The following is a 19,358-nucleotide window of genomic DNA, read 5'->3' as shown; positions in this document are numbered from 1 at the left end:
TCACCAATAAACATGGATGCTCAAGTATCTTTGTATTATGTTAACTTTGGGTGCATATCTAAGAGTGATATAGCTTGGTGGTTCTATTTTTAAGTTTTTTTTCTACCCCTATGGAACCTCCATGCTGACTCTTTGTCAATTATTATTATTGGAACCTTTCAGGAAGTCATTGTCTCTGCCCATATCTTGAAGTCAAACTATGTTTTTAGAGCTGGAATTTGTTCGAACACGGCACCTACAGAGGATCTATTGGAGCTGGAGTTGCATACCCTGGGGAGCTGTCTGATACATAGGTGCTGGGATAGAGAGTAGCAGGGGCTGGTGTCTGATATGAACCATAAACAGTTCTAGTTACAATAGTGGGTCTAGGCCCTGGCTGTTCTTCAGAAGGGTTCATTCCTTTGATCCTCCACCAGGCTTCCTGTCTTGTGATTCTTTATTACCTTGCCTGTGTATATTTTCACATGGCTTTTTTGGGACCCTGTGACTGTGTTCTTTGGGAAATCTTCTGCAGCATCACCCTAACATGGAAGAATCCTTGAATTTACAACTAACAATCTTCATATTTCTTCTTAATGCTTCCATATGGGTAAGCTTCTTTAGATAGTAATGTATTTGTTCTCAAGTTTGTTAGAGCCACACTCAACTACTTGTCTCATTGATAACCAAGCTGTGTATCAGTTGCTCTTTTTGTTTTTCTTCCTTTTATCTTTGAAACTTGGTGGATTCATTTTGTTACCCGTTTGACCTCTGATTTGCTTTATTGCCAAGGATAATCCTGAACTTTTTATTTTTTTCTTGCCTCTACTAAGTGCAAAGCTAGGATTATGGGTGTGTCTGCCTGAACTCTTTAACATTAAAGAGACTTCAGCTAGGTGTCGTGCTGCTGAATCTCCTGAGCGTAAATGAGGTCTCTTTATTTTATGAGGAACCTTCAGCTGCCACTATTGACTAGTCAGTTTGTGTCCTGACCTGTCATAAGACTTGGCAAAAAATAGCAAATTAGCCAAGGCTTAGTAGGTCTTATCTTTGTTAAAGTTGCATTTCTTATCCCTAATATTTGTAAACTGGGTGTGTATAGTGGTGGAAGTAGGACTGATGCCATGATTAAAGCTGGTTTTCTTAGGAGTTAGTACCTTGTTCTTTTTCTCGTAGTTGCAAATCCTATTTGTGAAAAGTAGGCATCTTCTGCGCAAGAGCCTTCTTGAAGTTATTGTAACATGGTCATTGTAGGTACCTGACAAAAAGGCTGTCAATATGTGTGTGTAACTCAGAAGGTATTTAAGTTCTTACGATGCTAGTTTCTCAGATTGAGGCACATGATTGCATGTGGGAAGTATGTAAAATCACAACATACCCAAAGTGTCGATGCATTTGGATTTCTTTTGTGATTTAGAACTGGCAATTTTAAAGTTCTTTTTTGAAACAGAATCTCTTTTGCATAGCCCTGGCTGTCCTAGAACAGACCAGGCTGGCCTTGAACTCACAGAGATCCACTTGTCTCTGCCTCTTGGCTTTTGGTATTATAGGCATGCTCCAGTATGCCCAGCTAAAGTTTGCTCTTAATATCAATCACACAGAAAGGGATCTGTGTGTGTGTTGCTGAGGATCTGACTTAAGGCCTGATCATGCTTTATCATGCTTTGTCACTGAACCAAACAAGCCCCTACCCCATTCCTAAATTGTATGAGTGGACAATAAATTGGTGTGCATTTTTTAAAAAATGCATGTGTATGTGCACACACATGTACGCCTTGTATATATGAGGTTGCATGCATGCTATAGATTTATGTGGAAACAGTCAGTTTCCTTCTACTGGGTGTACAGGGTTTCAGAGAGGTGTGGTGACAAACACCTAGTCACTGAGCTGCCACCAGCCTAAGAAAGATGTGGTTTTTTGTTTTAAGGTTAAATGAGAAGACATCAAAGAAACAGTAGATTATAGAAAGCCTTCTGATCTTCCAGTGGATCTAATGTTACTAGATCTTGACAATTAAAAGAATAGTTGGAAAAAATTTTAAAAGAACAGTCTGAATAGCTCTAGTTGGCCTGGAATTCCCTGTGTAGATCAAGGGTGGCTTTGAACTCACACAGATCCACCTCCAGTGTCTGTTCCTGAGTACTGGAATTAAAAGAGTGTTTTACCTTGCTGCCTAATTTTAAAAAGCATGATCTAATTTTTAACATTGGCAACTAATCTGGGATTTTTAAACTGGATTTGTATGGATCAGACATACCTTTTTTAGTGACCTATAAAATATATTACTGGTCTGGGAAGGAAGTAGACTTTGGACATGGCTAAATAGGTAATGGTGTCAGAAATGGCAGGCAATTACTGGAACCCTCGGCCAGAAGCCTGGCTCTGGCTTTGAACACTTGCCCCCACAAAGAGAAAAATGACATAAAACTTATAAAAGACAAAAAAAAAATGTACAGTTTTGTTGCAAACTGGAGACAAAGCCATTCTCAACTTAATCTGTTTTCCCCAGACAAATTTCTAAATTTTATAGAAAAGATAAAGCCAGGAAATAGGCTTATGTAGATTTATGTGGTTCTCATTGAGTTGAAGGGGGACAGGTGTCAGTCACTAGAGTTCTAATTCTATTTGGTTTTCGTGTAACCTACTCAGGGCTTCTGAGCAGGCTGTCTCTGCTGTCAGCGTCATGTTTCTTACAGGGAGCCGGGGCTGAGAAAGCCAATTAACATTTTTTTCTTTTTAGTTTTGAATGAGTTCCATTATAGAAGGAAGCTAAGAGACTTGATAAGTTAGGACAGATTGTTACATTAAACGTCACCCTCTTGCAGGCTGTCCTCGCTTCTTGTGCATGCAGTGACACTTCTTCCTAAGCCCCACATCCCACACTCCTTACACTGAGGTGCAACTATTCTCTTCCTTGATTTTTGTCTATCTTCCTACCTTTTTTTTCTCACTGTTTAAGGAATTTTTATTAAAGCAAGAATTTTATAATCCAAATTATGTTTTCCTTGCTCAGTCCATCAGTTATACAAGTTGAAACAGAACTGATATCCCAAGCTATTCCACAGTAAAGAATTACAAAATTAAAGAAAGGAATGCTTTAAATTTTTATACTTTGCTGAAAATTCTTTTCCCAGGGTCTATAAAACATTAATTTGTTTTTATATTTTACTATTTTTTTTGTATTTTTTGTTATTTTAAATCAAGTAATCAGGACTAGCATTGTTTGCTAGAGCTGGCATTTGCTTGGTACTTAAGGTTCAAAGTTTCCTTTCCTTTTTTATTTATTTTATATTTTGCAATGTTTTTTCATAATATTTAAATTTTTAGATGTTTAGATATTTTTTTCTCCGGTGAAGCACGAGTTTCTTTTCGTGGTCCCTGATCAGTTTAAACAGATGGAACTCCAGCGGCACTGTTCACTGCCTTCTGGGCAGCCTCTTTTGCTTGGTGGGCCTGTAGTACAGCTATAGCTTCATCAACCTTTGAGCGGAGAGACTCGGGAGACTCAAGCATGTGCAGTAGTTCTGGGTTATCAATCTCCAACAGCATGCCAGTGATTTTACCAGCCAGAGTGGGGTGCATGGCTTGAATAAGAGGAAACAACCATTCACCCAACATTTGCTTTTGCTCTTGAGGAGGGGCAGATGCCAACATGGAAGCAGTTAAAGGTTCTTGACCTTGCACATGAACAGCAGGCTGTTGCATGGTAACTTGTGGCTGTGCATTAAGTTGTTGCTGGGGGTTGTGGACTCCCGCAGCATATTTATACTGGGGAACGGTGGGGACAGCAGGCGTGGCTGCAGCAGCAGCAGCTACAGGACGTGGACCCATGGTCCGTGTTGAAGTGTTAGCAACATGCTATGTTGACATGACTCATGGAACCTGTGAGGATGCTGGTCTCATAGTACTAAATGGTGGTCTAGGAGCAGCTGGGCGGATAGCACCGGGCATATTCTGGAATGGATGAGGTCTGGCACCCTGAGCAGTCCAGCGAGGACTTGCTCTTAGTTGAGCAATTTGGCTAGGAGGATAGTATGCAGCACGGTTCTGAGTCTGTGGGATGGCTGCCATGAAGTAACCTGAAGGAGGTGCTGGCTGGTAGGGGTTGATCACAGGGTTGGGCACAGCTTGCACACTTGCCATTCTCTGCATATGCTGGTTAGTAAGGTGAGCCTGGCGCTCTTCTTTGCGCTGAGCTAAAGCTACATAGAATGGCTTTGTGGCCACAATTCTGCCATTCATTTCCGTAACTGCTTTAGTGGCTTCTTCAGGAGATGAGAAACACAAAACCAAACGCTTTGCTGCGACCACCCTCCATCATAACCTTTGCACTGGTGATTGTACCAAATGGAGAAAACTCGTTCCGGAGACGTTCATCATCAAGATTTTTCACATAAATGTTAACACCCTAGTATCTGGTGATCCTATCTTGCTTCATTTGCTCAAATTTGCGCTTAAGCTCTGTCTGTTGTTCCATTTTTTTCTGAGCTCGACCAACATAAATCTGTTTACCATTGAGTTCCTTTCCATTCATCTCATCCACAGCTTTCTGTGCATCTTCATGCTTCTCAAAGCTTACAAATCCAAATCCTTTGGATTTTCCACTTTCATCTGTCATTACTTTCACATTTAAGGCAGGCCCAAACTTGCCGAAGAGATCCTTAAGGCGCTCGTCATCCATGTCTTCTCCAAAGTTCTTGATGTAAATGTTAGTGAAATCCTTTGCCCTGGCTCCAAGCTCTGCTTCTCGTTCCTTGCGAGACTTAAATCGTCCAACAAACACTTCGGTCATTTAGAAGCATCCCATTCATTTTCTCAATAGCTCTTTCTACAGCTTCCTGTGTTTCAGAGTGTACAAATCCATAGCCTTTGGAGCCATTTTCATCACAAACCACCTTACATGAGAGGATGTTTCCAAATGCAGAGACTCTAATATCCTTCATCCATTGTACCTAGCAGACTTTTTAAAATTAAATTTTTTTTCTCCCTGAGATAGGATCTCACTTTAGCCATCAATGGCCTGGACCTAGCAGACATTTGAATTTAAAAAAAATTAGGGCTTTTTGTTTGTTTGTTTTCTTTATTTTATTTTATTAGTTCAAATTGGGAACAAGCTTGCCTCAGATGTCAATCCCTTCTCCCTCTCCCTCCCCTCCCCCCCAACATCCCATCTGCCCCTAGCCATTCCCCCTCTATTCCCCAGGCAGGGTGTAAGGCCCTCAAAAGGGGCTCCCCAAAGTCTACCACATCATCCTGGGCCAGGCCTAGGCCCTACTCCATGTGTCCAGGTCAAGAGAGCATCCCTTCACAAGGGATGGGCTCTCAAAATCCCTTGTTTTTTTTTAAGACCTTACATATTTAATACAGTGCGTTACCTCTGTACAAATGGAAAAAAAAATTAAGTTCAACATTTCTAGACCAATATGGCTGTTAATTTTTGTACAATGCCAACTCAACACAGTAAACTGGGATTTGTTTTCTTGTTTTGTTTTTCTGTGTAACAGCTCTGGCTGTCCTGGAACTCACTTTGTAGACCCGGTTGACCTTGAACTCACTGTGATCCACCTGCCTCTGCCTCAAGTGCTGGTACTAAAGGCATTTGACACCACTGCCCGGCCAAAAACTAGTTTTTAAAAGAAATGCCTACTGATAACTTAGTGGATTGCTTGTCATTTATTTAGTAGATTGTGGACTATTTGTGACATCTTTTGGAAATAAGGTAGAGGAAACAGAAGATTGGGTTAGAATAGCAGTTTTCAACTTGTGGGTTGTGACCCCTTTGGAAGTCCCCTTCGACAGGGGTGCCATATCAGATAGCCTGCATATCAGATATTTGCATTCATAATTAGCAAAATTATAGTTAGGAAGTAGCAACAAAAATAATTTTATAGTTGGGGGGGGTCACCACAACATGAGATGTTTGGGTCGAAACATTAGGAAGGTTGAAAACTACAGCACTATGTAGATCAGGCTGGCCTTGAACTCATATGCCTGTACTTCCCAAGTGCTGGAATTAAATTCATTGGCCACCACAGTTGACTGCTTTAGGAGTAATTTAACCCCCCCCCCCCAAATCTCACTAGTCTCCAGTGGGCAGGGCATTTCAAGACATTCAATAGAGGCTGTCTAGAGCCTGACCTGTCAGAAGTGTTGCAGTGGTTCCTAATTAGAAATGGATCTATACGGGCTTGTAGCCAGAGCTGGGGAGACTCTTGATTACCATGAAATGGATCTGGTAATTGTTAGCACCGTGGTTCTGAAAGTGTGGTCCTCTCCTGGGATCAGTGGCAGGCAGCACTGCCCTGAACAAATTGTGAAAAGGTTGGTGAACTTGTGTTCTCCATTATTTTCTCCTCACTTAATAAAATCATGCTAGTGCCTAGTTACAGACCACTTCCTCAGATAGAAGTCACTTATTTAATACTTCATAAATGTTAAATACTAGGGTAAGCTCTTTTGCATGTTTATGTCTTCTAAGTTACCAGAGTAGGTTAGAAAAGGAAATGGAAGCTGAGAGAAGTGAAATAATAAATACTTGACTATTCATTGTTACATAGCATATTGTCTGTGGTGATGACCAACATTCGAGACATAATTGTAATTCCAACTACTGAATTACTTTGTTTTTTTAAAAATCAGGGCCCACCTTTACCCTCATAAATATTCAATTGAAGATCAGGTCCTGTCCTTGTAGCCCTTCAAAGACTGGAGAAATTTCTTTTAAAACCAGTGGTAATATAGTTATTAGTGGGGAGCTCTGCTTGCTTTTGCTTTCTCATTTCCTTTTCAAAGTCTAAGGAATGAGCAGGCTCTAATGGGAGAGATCAGTCATCATTTGGGATCAATGGAAGGTCTTTTAGAGCGATGCTGAATTGAAGGAGGAGAAAAGGACTGTGGATATTTCTATGCATTGAGAACCTGAAGGCTTAGCATGTTCAGTTACCTATGTTGTCAGACCCTGTTACTCCTATTGTTGGTCATTCAACAAATATTGGATGAGTGTTGTCCTATGTATTAAGACTTTTGCTAGTGCTAAGGATTCCTAGATAACTTCACAATCTAGCATCATTTAGGGAAGGATGCCAACCATAGTAGATGGTGTGTGCTCTTTAATAGGATCATGTATAAGCATGAAAATGGGCTTTCCTGGGGAACATAAATGATTTGTGCTGTTGTTTTTTTTTTTTTTTTTTTTGAGATAATCTCATGTAGTCCAGGTTGGCCCCAAACTCTCAGTCCTCCTATCCTACTTGCCAAGTTCTGGGATAACAAGAGTATGCTACCTGTTTTGTTTTAGGATTTTACTTATTTTATGAGCATTGGTGTTTTGTATGTGTGTCTGTGTGAGGGAATCAGATTCCCTGGAACTGGAGTTAGATTTGTTAGCTGCTATGTGGGTATAGGGAATTAAATGAGGATCCTCTGGAAGAACAGCCAGTCCTCTTAACTGCTGAGCCATCTCTCCATCCCCATAGCTCTCATTCTCATTCTCTATCTTCTCCCCTTTATCTTCCCCCTCCCCCCTCTTTCTCTTTTCCTTTTTGGAACTCTTCATGTAGACCAGGCTGACCTCGAACTCACAGATCTGCCTGTCTCTGCTTTCTGAGTGCTGAGATTTAAAGGTGTGTGCTGCCATGCCAGGCTTTACTTGCGATTTGAAGGTAAAGTGAAGAGTTAAGGTAGGGAAGGAACCAGCACAAACAAAAGCATAAAGTTATATTCAAGAACCCAGGGTAAAGAAGTGCACATTAGAGTAGTTCTTCATATAGCAAATCAGATTGAGCCCTTGCCCTTTGCCACCTTTCTACTGTAGCCTTTGGATGGCAGTGATGTAGGACTATAGGTGGTGGAAGAATTAGATCTGTAAGGAGGTACCATTTGAAATTTCTAGAATTCTGTAGAGGGAAGGCGGAAGGAAACTGAAAACCAGCAATCTTTTGGACCAAGCCTGCCAGAGGTGCTGAGTTCTTCACAGTGATTTGAAAATTCTGGCCTGGGCAAATTGGTTGGTTTTTCTGGCAAAATCCCATTGGCTCCATATAGTCTGCCCCCCCCCATGCTTTTTAAAAAAGAAATTAATGGGATCTGTTCAAAATACTTCTGAAATGAAATTACATTTTTAACTCTAATTACCCTAATTAAAACTTGACAGCCATAATCCTGAAATGACAGATATAGTAAGTACCCCAGGCCTGTGACAGGCTCATTTACCCAGATGAAATGTCGTTTTGTTTTGGCTTAGGAAAATTCTTTTATTTTTCTTATCAGCAGCTTAGTCTTTGCTCCCATAGCTTTACCAAGCTAGGGGAGCTGTAGTGGTGGGCTACAGGCTTACCCTGGACATAATCTCAGTAGAGGTGCCATCAAGATGGTTGTTACCACATATATCTAAGTCTTTTTCTTCAGTTCAAATTGGACTTAAGCCTTTGAATGAAATTCTCTGCTTTGAAGGTGAAGGAAATGGCATTTGTTAGAAACCTGTTGATCTGGGGATAGACCTTGTTCTTGGGTAAGTTTATGACTAGTATTAAGGGCACTTTAACCATCTGTGGTGATGAACACCTGTAAATCCTTGCACTCAGGAGGCTGGTGGCAAGAAGATCACCAATTCAAGGCTAGTCAAGACCTGTTTGAAAGGCAAGCAAACAAAACCATCAACAGTTTGAGGTTAGGAACAAGAAAGTCTGAAAATAGAAGTCTTTTCATATATCTCCAATTCCTCTAACTTTGTACAGGCTTGATGGTTGCCTAGTCTTAACTAATTACTTGGCTAGCCTTAAAATATCTTGGGGTGAGGACTAGGTCCAAGTCCATGAAGCTAACTGAAGAATTGGTTGATACCAAGTCAAGAATTCTAGAATCAGAAGCCTTTTAAAGTCAATAGACACTGGCTGCTATGTTTTATGCTAATTACTAGAGAGATAGTTGAGTAAGACACAGTCCCTGATCCTGAGAACCTTAGAATTGTGGTGAGGCAGCAATAGGTAAGGAATAGTCATTCATATATGACAAATTATTAAGGGCAGAATAAACCTTATTCAGTGTTAGAAAGTCTCAGTGCCTTATGTATATGAGGTACTGAAATGAGTACATAAATATTTCAGATACAGGTTCTGCTTTGAAGAGTGCCTAGTAAATTAAGACATGTAGACTTGTGAAAAGTTGATTGTAACACTCAACATGTAGATGATATCTGCTGGACAGATTTACCTGGAGAAGAGAGGCTGGTCAGGAAAGTGAGAAAGGATTAGTTTTTCCACTGGTCATCCACAAAGATTTACCACAGCCTTTTTCATTGAGCTTGTCCTTGAATAGGGAGTAATGGAGGAATGAAGAAAAACACTGTAGGTGTTAGGAAATAGCTTGACCAAAGTTAGGATCTGTCAGGTGATAGGTGTCTGATGTGATTTGAGTAGTATACAGGGAAAGGGTGTGGTAGATGATGAGGGTAAAGTTTAAACTTTATCCGGACAGCAAGGCAATCAAATTCATTGAGACAGTGTAAGACTGAGATGGCAGTGTATATGGTGTATTCTCTGATAGATGTGATTGGAGACAAGTAGATTAGTTAAAACAAGGGTCAGTAAATTACGATCATAGGGTGATACACAGCCACTGACCCACAGAACCTATGTATGTTTTTGCATTTCAGTGATATGTTGAATACTACAGAGATTTTGCTGCTGTAGCCCTCAAAGCCTAACAGTCTAGCTGTCCAGCCCTACACAGAAAAGATTGACAGATACCTGAGTTAGGTAATTATATAGGGTATGTAAGAAAAAATAAATGTTAGAACTAAGTCTGAAATAGGTTGGTAATACTGAAAGAAGTTAGCAATGCGATTTAACAGGTAACACTTGTCCTATCTGCCTCTCAAGTTTGTAAAAAGGCATTTGATATGTAGGCAAGTACTGGTGTGCTTTTATTAGTTGCATAGCTTTGGTCCAGTCATCTAACTGCTCAGAGGCCCAGATGAATATAATGTAGTAAGTAGGATAAAGAGAAGCCTCACCAGCTTGATTCTTCCTTACGGATTTTTGTCTTGTTTTGATTTTGGAGACAGGGTTTCTCTGTGTAGCTCTGGCTATCTTGGAACTCATTCTGTAGACCAGGCTGGCCTCAAACTTACAGAGATCTGCCTGCCTCTGCCTCCTGAGTGCTGGGATTAAAGGCCTGTACCACCACATGTGCTGCTCAGCTCTTAGGGAATTTTGTAAGTCATCTAGTTGGAAAGACAGATGTCCTAGAAAATGGAGTTATGTTAGGGGTTGTGGGTGTGTTGTCACCTTTAATCCAAGCACTCGGGAGGCAGAGGCAGGTGGACCTCTCTTGAGTTCAAGGCCAGCCTAGTCTATGTAGTAAGTTCCAGGCCAGACAGGGATACATAGTGAGACCCTTCCTCAAGAAGAAATTGGGCAAAGGGTTTGGTGACTGTGTCTGGAGGTATAGGGGAAGTAATTTCAAAATACCACATACCCTTTCTCTTCATTAATTCAGACGTTTGTTGTAGCCATATTGAATTTGTTTCTATCCTTCAACTGCCAAAAACCAAAGGCTGGATTTATCCCTAGCCAGAAACAAGCATAAGCACAAATGTCAATTTGTATTGTTAGCATCAGTTGTCAGTCATCTGACAGGAGAACCTCAGTTGAAGAATTCTCTACATCAGATTGGTTTGTGGTAGATTGTCTTATTAATTGATGCAGGAGGGATCAGCTCACCAAAAGCTCTACCACCACTAGACAGGTGGTCCTGGGCTTTTTAAGAAAGCAATTACATATGAGCCAGAGGGAGAGTCAGCAAGCAGCATTCCTCTATGGTTCTGGCCCTGACTTTCCTCAGTGATGAATTGTGACCTGGAAGTATAACCAAATAAATCCTTTTCTCCTCTGTATTGCTTGCATTTAGTCAGTGTTTTATCATAGCAACAGAAGAAGACTAGCTCAACCTACAAAGGAGCAGCTTAAGATAGGAAGAGTTCATTTTGCTTAACATTTGAAGGTACATCCCATCATGGAAAGGTTGGACTGTGGAAGTGGCTCTGAGCAGAGCAGTTAGAGAATGTAAGTAGTAACCATACTAAGCCTCAGGGCCCACATCACAGTGACCCTCATCTATCTAGGCTCCACCTTCTGAAGATTCCCAAAATCCCCCTAAACAATGTCATCAGATGGGGAGGATCATTGTGAGGTTTTTTTTATATTTTAAGAAAGAGGGCTGGAGAGATGGCTCAGCGGTTAAGAGCACCGACTGCTCTTCCAAAGGTCCTGAGTTCAATTCCCAGCAACCACATGGTGGCTCACAACCATCCGTTATGAGATCTGGTGCCCTCTTCTGGTGTGCAGATATACATGGAAGCAGAATGTTGTATACATAATAATTAAATAAATAAATAAATAAATAAATAAAATCTTTTAGAAAGAAAGAAAGAAATATAGCCAGGCATTGGTGGCACACACCTTTAATCCCAGCACTGGGGAAGCAGAGGCAGGAGGATCTCTCTGAGTTCAAGGCCAGCCTGTGAGTTCAAGGCCAGCCTGGTCTACAAAGCGAGTTCCAGGATAGGCTCCAAAACTACACAGAGAAAAAGGACCTGTCACCAAAAAAAAAAAAAAAAAAAAAAAAAAAAAAAAAAAAAGAGGAGGAGGACGCAGAGGAAGAGGAAATATAGCCAGGCATGATGGTGCAGGCCTTTAATCTCAGCACTTGGGAGGCATAGGCAGGTGTATCTCTGAGTTCAAGGCCAATGTGATCTACAAAGCAAAATCCAGGCTAGCCAGGGAATGTTAGACAGAGAACTCCCACCAGGAGAGGGAGGAGGAAAGAGTGAGGGAGAAATATCTTCTGATAACTTCAAAAGCCTTTGTAAGTCCAAAGTCTCATTTGAGCCATGAGCCATGCTCTCAGCTGTGAGCACTTGTGATTATTAAAAAGCAAAGTTATAAGTGTAGATTCTTCCAGTTTGAGATGTAGCATGGTCCTCTTGGATTACAACTGCTGCTTCTATTCTTGATGGGCAGGAAACACTTCCCTAAGTGAACTTAGGACAGGTTTGCCCAGAGTTCTCAATAGGTTGAGTCCTTCACTCAAGGTACCTTTCTTATTGTCCCAGTGCAGAGCATGAGGTTTCTGTTTAACAGTGCTAATATTTTTTCTTTTATTATTATTTTTTAAAGATTTATTTATTTTATGTGTGAGTGTTCTGTTTGCTTGTACACCTTTATGCCAGAAGAGGGCATCAGATCGCACTATAGATGGTTGTGAGTCACCATGTGGTTGCTGGGACTTGAACTCAGGACCTCTGGAAGAGCAGCCAGTGATCTTAACCACTGAGCCATCTCTCCAGCCCCAAGCGCTAATATTTTCAACAATTGACAGCTACTTTGTTCACATTACCATGTTCTCAACTTGAACCAGATTCAAGCTCCTTTTCTCACTTTCCAGCTTTTTTGCTTTACTCATTGCTTTTTCTTGCTGTAAACCTAGATAAATGCAGCAAGCAATAACCATACCACAGCCTGACTGTTCTACTGTCATGAAATTTCTTCCACCAAATTAGTCTGTTACCTTTAAATTCACCATATTCATGTCTTTTAGGACATAGAATGCAGCCAGTTTCTTTACCAGAGTGAAACTTAATGGTTTCTAGTCCATTCCTGATGGAGATAGCTAGTCTTCGTTGTCAATTTGGGATTTAGAATCACCATGGGACATATCTCTGGGTTTGTTTATAAAGGTGTTTCAGAAAGACTTAACAGCAGAGAAGAATGTGGATGGCATGATTTCATAGGCTGAGGTCCCAGACCTAAGCACTAGTGTCAATCTCAACCCTGCCTGCTGATTATGGTTGTAGTGTGTCCAGTTGCCTCATGCTCCTGCTGCAGTGTCTACCTTGAAACTTTGAACCAAAATAAATTCTTCAAAACCAGAAAAATCTATTTATTTATTTATGGAATGAAGAATGGGAATGGGGGCAGGACACACATGTGCCCATAGTGCAAGTGTGGAGGTGAGAAGCAGCTTTGTGGAGTTGATTCCTGTTTCCACTTTTATGTTGGTTCTGAGCATTGAATTTTGAGTTATCAGGCTTATGTGTCAAATGCCTTGCCTACTGAATCATTTGGCCTGCCCTCTATTCTTGCATTTGTGGTTTTCTTTCCAGTCTTTGGAGCTCAATTTAGAATAGCCCTCCACAGTGACCCATTAAGCTCTGCTTATAGTGTTCAGTTCTTTTTTCCATGTGGGTCAGATTTAATGCAGCAATGATTCCTTTTGGTTTTTAAAAAAGATTATTTTTATTTATGTGTACATCTATGTGTGTGTATGCACATATGCATGCGGGCACCCGTAAAGGCTAGACGAGGGTGTTGCATCTCCTGGAGTTGAGGTTATAGGTGGCTGTGAAGCTGCCCATTATGGGTGATGGGAACTATAAGTCTGGTTCTCCAGAAGATCTCTTAACTGTTGAGACATTGCCTCAGGTTTTTTTTTTTTTTTCCTGTTAGTTTTTGTATTGCTGTCACCAAGTAGCTGACAAAAAAGTAACTTCAGGGAGAAGAGGTATATTTTGGCTCATGGTTTTAGATTACAGTCGATCATGGTGGATATCTTTGTCTCTTGTAAGTTCCAGTATAGACGGCCTCTTTTGGAACTTGGGATTTCTCTTCAAGGGGTCAGTGTCAAAACACATCCTTTTTCGTTTTAACCTTTTCCTAAAGTTCCCCTCTCCTTTCAGTGTAGAGGATGAGTTTATGCATGCACCTTCATGTGCTTGAAATCCACCACCTTTAACTGTGAAGACTGTAGCCATCTGTAACTGTTCTTAATAGTCAAACTTCATTTTATAGTTTTATCATTTGGTGTAGACAGTCATTTTCAGTGATTAACTCATTGAGAGAAAAGAAATGGCAGAGGAGATAGACAAGAAAACAAGAGTGATCAAAGCCCTGCCACCAGTTTGGGCTCAAAACGACATCTATTTTCTTGCTATTTCAGCTGTATTTTGCTGCCTTTTCTTATAAGAGCTTGGGATAGGAATGAACTCAGTGGAAATGGTAGCAAATAGATAGCCTTTGGAGACTGGCCATTGGGGAAGCCTGGCCTTGGGTTTAGAGATGTGCTTTTGTCTTAGGAAGGACCTAAGTTCAAGGTAGCTGACAAAGGGGCTTTCAAATGGACCTGAACCTATTTAAGTAGTAAAGCCTCATGGTCAGCTGACTGTGTCCTGAATGTGGCTGCAAGAGCTCCACAAGATCTTGTCCTACAGCTAGCCTAGTGTAAGATAACAGGGAGAAAAGGTTAATTCCCAGGCCTTATCAGGAGGGGAAGAAATCACAATTTGTTTGATAACAGGATTTAAATTTTTCAGTCTCAATTTGAAATGATAAAGCTATGGTAGCTAGAACGAGGAAAGAAATGAGTCTCAAGCTAAAAAGCAAAGCACCCCTCTCAACAAAAACAAAAAAGCCAAGCTTTGTTAAATTATATAACTTATCCCACTTAAACCCTTTAACCATTTTCTTCTTGGCATAGTATTTGTAAACCTGGAGCTTTTTCCTAGAGACTGTGTCCTTTTCACTGACCATGGCTGGCTCTGAGCTATAGTGTCTTTCAGTTATCTGCTTTACCTTTGACTCTGATCTGTGAAGCTTCTGATAGTTTCTTCATTCATTTGGGAACAAGCAGCCTGAGATCCTACTGTAGATACGCTAGTGTCTTACTATGCCTTTGATTCCTTCTTCCTTTAAGCTAATCTCCCCTTCATACGGATGACCTGAATCCCAACTAAAATCCACACATGGTCTTTTTAATTTTTGTGCAACTGTTCTATTCTTCTGTGGTATTAATTTGGTGGAGTTTATCATTGTCTCAGATCCTGGTCTTTCACCCCAGGCCTTGGTTTCTTGGGTTGAGTCTACATCTACATAACATTGTTATTGCTAGTTCAAAACTGACACGAACTTAACCTGCAATCTCAGCCTCCACATTGAGGGAACACCACATTGATTCTACATCACAAAGTCTAGATAATGTGGAAAGCACACTGGTTGTGGATAAGGAGGCTTATTGTGGCCTTGCCATAGACTTTGATTTTGGACAGAAGGTCTGACCTGTCCTTTCAGGTGGTACAGTCTTTCTAGTGCCTGCTCTCATTAGGGATAGGAAAGCTATCTTCTGTGTAGTCTCAGTTGCACAGAGCACTGTCTGGCATGAGCCTTGGTGTGTTGGTTTCTGATTGTAAAGCCTGAGATTCCCCTCCTAGCTCTAGAGGGGGGAGGGGAACCATCCAACTGTCTCATTAGCATGGAGAAAAGAAAACAGTAATTACTTGTGCCTCCCTTGATAATTCTGCAGGGTTGGTTCTTAGGGAAGGAGGAGGGGAAAACTGGAGACAGCTTCAGCTGAGGAAGGAGAAATGTTCTTACTTAGTTCCCAGAATATGCAAAAGCAAGAATTTGCACATCTGTTGTATTCTTAGGACATTCCTCCAGGCAGGCTGGAGACTGCCTGGATTGAATTTCAATTTTTGTGGCATATATTAATGTTCTTACTGTCTGACATTAAGTTACTGGCTATGCTAGGTATTCTGATATTTGCCTTTGTTAAGGAGTAGGGTGGGATTTTGCTGGAGCACTTTGTGACCTGGCTGAATTTTTATGCTATGAGATCTTCTTGAAGCAACACAACATTTGGATTTATTTTTCTAGTCAAGGTTAGGTGTCTTTGTAAATGGGAGGAGTCTTGGAAAACGACAAGACTGTAGTGTTCTGTCAAGTCTAAGAAAAGCAGGACTCAGAAGGCTTGAAAGTGGGAAGTTAGGAACAGCTGGAACAGAATTAGCAAATCAATATGCAAGCTTGGCTATGGACAATGACTGTTTGCTCTGTGTTAATCTTTCATTCCCTGTGTGGACAGTTGTGAGCCCAGAAGTACTGATTGTAGCAGAAGCGGATTGGAGAATGTGCTGTGCTGGTGAGCGTTGCTGGGGGGAGCTTGGAGCTAGTAGGTTCTTCTGTTGCTGTTCTCCTGCTCTGGTTGCTACTCCAGGCCAAGAGAACAACTCCCCCCCCCCCCTCTTCCTCCTCCTCCTCCTCTCCCCTCAGGAAGATAGCTTCAGTACCTCCTTTCATGTAACCTTCCTTTAGACTTTGGAAATCATTTATTGTAAACAACCAAGGCATCTGTAAAGACATGTTTAAAAATTTGTTTACAAATGTAGGAAATGATTGTTTCTGTCAGGTTTATATTCTTCTACCCCTTGAAGTATTCCCTTTTTCCCTCCCTGGGCCTTTTGCTTGATTAGTCTGCTTTTGCTGTCCAGGTTCCAATGTTCCCTTAGCCTCTAGGTATATATTCCTGCTTTCCTTATACTTTTGTAGAATCTGTTCCCTATGTTTAGATGGAATGCTCTAAATAGCATGGCCTAAGGGAGGAGTAATTCTCTTCAGCCTTAACTTGGCAGTTAATTGGGCCATAGTAATGTGGTTCCCAGGAATACACATCCAGGACACAGTAAATGCTGATTCTCAGAAAGGTCTCCATATCATTATATAAGGTACTTTGATCAGATATTTCAGGACAGGCCTACTTGTTAATAATCTCAACCCTTAGAATATAGTCTCCAGAGGCTGAGGCTGGAGAAATGGCTTAGTGATTGAGTGACTGACAATAGTTGCTACTCTGAAAGAGTAAGGCCCCTAGCACCCACATCCAGTGGCTCACAACTACCTAAAACTGTTGCTTCAGGGGATTTGATGTTTTCTGGCCTCCCTGGGTACTGCACACATTTGACATTCATTCACACAAACCCACACAGAAACACATAAAAGAAAACAAAAAATCATACTCCTTTATGATTTTATTTTTGTGTGTTAAGATTTATTTTTCTTATTTTTATTTATGCATGTTTATGTTTGTGTGAGGGAATGCCCTGTGTATGCAGGTGTCCACAGGGGCCAGAAGAGGGCTTTGGAGCTGCATTTGACAAGTGTTTATGAGATAGATGTCTGATGTGGGTGTTTGGAAACAAACAGGTCCTCTGGAAGAGCAGCAACTAAAACTCTTAATCACTGAGCCATCTCTTTAGTCCCCAAATAAAACCAATCTTTAATTGTTGGTGGTGGGAGGGCGTAAGATGACTTAGAGGGTAAAGGAACTTGCTGTCAAGTGTGACACCTGAGTTTAATACCTGGGACCCACAGGGTGAGAGGAGGGAACTGATTCCTCTAAGTTGTCGAAGATATGGCCCAGTATGGTAAAAGCCTGTGTTGTGGTTTGAAAGTTAAGTGTCCCTTGTAAATTCATGTATTTGAATACTTTGTCCTGAGCTGGTGGTGCTGTTTTGGAAGGGAGTAGACACTTTTGGATCTGGAGCCTACCTAGAGGAAGCAGGTTACTGTGGGACAGCTTGAGGTTGAATAGCCTAGCCCCATTTCCAGTCTGTCCTCTGCTTCCTGACATGGTGTGCTGTTATGCCCCCCTCTCTCTCCATGGTGGACTATCTCTCTTCTCCTTACTTCTTTCTAATATTGACTTACTAATTTAGTTGTGTATGTATGAGTGTGTGTAGGTCAGACTTACAACCCTCTTGGTAATTCAGTTCTCTTCTGCCTTTTTGGTCCTTTGGATGAAACTCAGATGGTCAGGCTCAGTGAAGTGCCTTTATCCACTGAACCATTTTGCCAGTCCTGTATCCCTTATCTGTCTCTCTACCTTTCTTTTTTTTTTTAAATTAACTTTTTTTATGTGTGAGAATGTTTTGCTTGTGTGTATGTCTGTGTATCATATGTGTGCCAGGTTCCTGCTTAAGTCAGAAGAAGGTTTTGGACATGAGTTATGGATGTGTGTGTGTTACAGTGTGGGTATTAGGAATTGAACCTTGGTCCTCTGCAAGAAAAGTGTGCTTAATTAACCTGAGCCATCTCTTCAGTTTCCTCTATCCCATCTTAAAACCAAAGTAGACTCTTCCTCCCATAAGTGACTTTTAAAAAATATTTATTTTCATTTTATGTGTCTTTGTCTGCATGTATGTATGTGTATGTGCCCGGTGCCTGCAGAGGCCAGAATAAAAGGGCATTGGATCACCTGCAACTGGTTGTAAGGTGTCTTGTGGGTGGCAGGAACTAAACACTGGTCCTGTAAGAGCAGCAGCAAAGTGCTTTTAACTGCTGAGCTTTCTCTTAAGTGGCTTTTTGTCAGGTGTTTGTCACAGAAAAGTAGGTAAGTGGTTATAGCAAAGTAACTAATGTACCTTTGTGAACTCCTTATGTAACAATAGGCTGACAGCTGGCTGGTCTACAGAGGCTTCTTTAGTCCTGGCACTTGGGAGGCAGAAACAAGGGGATCTCTGTGGGTTCAAAGCCAGCCTGGTCTACAAAGTGAGTTCCATGAAAGTCAGGACTGTTACACAGAAAAACCCTATCTTGAAAAATCAAAAACAGGGGCTGGAGAGATGGCTCAGAGGTTATATAAGCACTGGCTGCTCTTCCAGAGGTCCTGAGTTCAATTCCCAGCAACTACATGGTGGCTCACAGCCATCTGTAATGAGATCTGGTGCCCTCTTCTGGTCTGCAGGGTTACATGCAGACAGAATACCTGTACATATGATAAATAAATTAAAAAAAAAAAAAAAGAAAAATCAAAAACAAGCAAAGAACCAAACCAAACACCAAAAAAAAAAAAAAGTGTCAAAAACAATAGGCTGACAGCACCACAACCAGGGGTGGGTGTGGCGCATATCTATGCCTAACCAGGGTTGGAAAGTGGAGGCAGGAGGATCAGGAGTTGAGGGCCATCCTTGGTTACATAATGAATTGAAACCCAGCCTGAGCTTCAAGAGATCCTGTCTCAAAAAATAAGTAAGATTTATGTAATGGGTCATTACGGCTATTCTTTTAAAAAGAAAAGCCCTTGGTTTTTCCCACTGTGCTCTCATGGCATCCTTTGAAAGGCTTTTTGTGCCATTTTATTTAAAGTAGATTCTACTCTTACTCCTTGTTTTATTTCGTGACTGTTTAAATTTTCTTCCTAATACTCAACATGGTCTGAAATGATAGAAACCAGGATTCAAAATGTGTAAGGGTTAAGACCCTTGACAGACCTCTTTTCTCTGTTACAGGTGAGCCCTGATTCTAGAGACAGCTGCTGCTGACCCTGTAACCCTAAGGACTAAGTAGCTGGCTAAACTCATTCTTGGTACAGGTGAGTGAGGGTATTCAGGCAGATTTGGGTAACCATGGGCTAAGATAAAGGGTAACTAGTTTAGGGATTCTTTTCAGCTTTTGTACTGATATCTTACAATTAATATTTTTTTTTCTAGGTACTGGAATATTCTAGAGATGGGAATAATCTACCAGTGAGCCCTAGGTAGCCTACTGGC

At 41.1% G+C, this 19,358-nt stretch overlaps 1 protein-coding gene and 1 pseudogene across 3 annotated transcripts in view; one reads left to right on the top strand and one right to left on the bottom strand.

The window, feature by feature from the left end:
- Positions 1-19,358, top strand: part of Raly (RALY heterogeneous nuclear ribonucleoprotein) — an 85,018-nt gene that overhangs the window by 13,663 nt on the left and 51,997 nt on the right. The window contains exon 2 of one of the 3 annotated variants that reach the window (XM_027421419.2): positions 19,098-19,180. The exons of the other annotated variants lie outside the window; for them this stretch is intronic. The gene's annotated coding sequence lies outside the window, so the exon portion shown is untranslated. The remainder of the gene's footprint in view (positions 1-19,097; positions 19,181-19,358) is intronic. 3 annotated transcript variants of the gene reach the window in all.
- On the bottom strand, positions 3,254-4,923 carry LOC100759704 (annotated as a pseudogene).

The sequence above is a fragment of the Cricetulus griseus genome, chromosome 6, assembly GCF_003668045.3.
Source record: "Cricetulus griseus strain 17A/GY chromosome 6, alternate assembly CriGri-PICRH-1.0, whole genome shotgun sequence".
Taxonomy (NCBI): Eukaryota; Metazoa; Chordata; class Mammalia; order Rodentia; family Cricetidae; genus Cricetulus; species Cricetulus griseus.
This window is presented reverse-complemented; position numbering and strand designations above follow the sequence as displayed.